The sequence below is a fragment of the Meleagris gallopavo genome, chromosome 2 (assembly GCF_000146605.3).
Source record: "Meleagris gallopavo isolate NT-WF06-2002-E0010 breed Aviagen turkey brand Nicholas breeding stock chromosome 2, Turkey_5.1, whole genome shotgun sequence".
Taxonomy (NCBI): domain Eukaryota; kingdom Metazoa; phylum Chordata; class Aves; order Galliformes; family Phasianidae; genus Meleagris; species Meleagris gallopavo.
The window spans coordinates 78,268,559-78,270,004 of NC_015012.2; positions in this window are offsets into that span (position 1 = coordinate 78,268,559).

Sequence of the window (1,446 nt, forward strand, 5' to 3'; positions counted from 1 at the left end):
TTCATTTCTATGATTCCTATGCATTTATGCAATATGGCATGAGGAAGAGGGAACATGCTCTATTCTTCTTTCTTGCACAGATGCCACTACAAGCCAAAAAGTTGGCTGGCTCTGGAATGGCTAATGGAGTAAATAACTACAAAGCAAGTTGGAGAGCAGATTTGCAGCACACCTGCCATTCCAAGTTAATGGCTGGTGTGGGTACTCTTACCCTAGTGTAAATTCCAGGTAGCTTACTCCACTTTGATAAAGAGTAGCTTCTTTCTGTTTGACATGGGATGTGGACAGCTAACCATTAAGTTTGTATCATTCCTTGTCTTGTGTTAAATTGGTTGTTTACTTTGTCTTTCTTTCTGTAAGCCAGATTGGATAAACTGATAGGTTTAATGTGATCTGGTTCCAAAAAGAGCATACCGAGAAATATTGTAGTACAAGTTTGACTATATTTGCTACACTTTGTAAAGTAAGAATTATGTCTTGCATGTTGGCAAATACTTGAAAGGGTTGAAAGTCAAATCTTCTCTCCCCCTCAGCACACATGGAATCTTGTCCTCAAATTCTGGGTCATTTGATTCCAAAAAAAAAAAAAAAAAGAAGAGAGAGAGAGAGAGAGAGAGACAATGCTTTGGGAGAATGCATGTATAGATGCACATCATGTCTGGACACGTGACTAAAACCAGCTCGAGAGATTGGCAGTTCCATGGGGAAAAAAGTCACACTGAGTTTCTGCAATGCTGCTGTTTTGAGTCTATCTCCTGCTACACTGTTTCTGACTGTGCAGATTTCTCTTTCTCAAGATTTGCATATGTGAGATACTGCCAGTTCTGCTAAAGTCATCACTTAGTCCAAGGCTTCACAGAATTTTGCCACAAAAGTATGTGTATGTGTAAAAATGTTTCTACTGTACACAGAATTGAAATTGAAATTATAATTATTTGCTAACAGTTCCAAAGCTCTTGGACCAACCATACAATTATTTGATGCCATATAAGTGATACCAATTTATTTATCCTCATCTCTAGTGGTGACAGTTGTTAGATTCTTTTAGCACCTTGCTCAGTGTAAAAAAACTAAAACAAATTCTGTGTGTATACACACACACACACACACACATATAGAATGTGTGCATACATGTGTGTATCTATGTACATATACATGAGTTCTTAGCAGGTTCTTTCAGAGTGTGAAGTAAATGATATTTCTTTGGTGTGAGGATGGCAGGGACTAATAGCATAGTTCCTACAACTTGAGCACTGAAATGAAACAATTTTCATTGATCTATAGATCCAATATCAGTCTTATATACATGGATAGTATTTGTCAGTCATTTTAGATGTAGAGTGGTGGACAAGCCAGAGCTGTTTCTCCCAGCATAATAAATTGAGGTAGTAATTCCTCAGAGGAGCTGAGGAATGATGCTGTCTTCCAGTGGGAAACAGTCTGAGT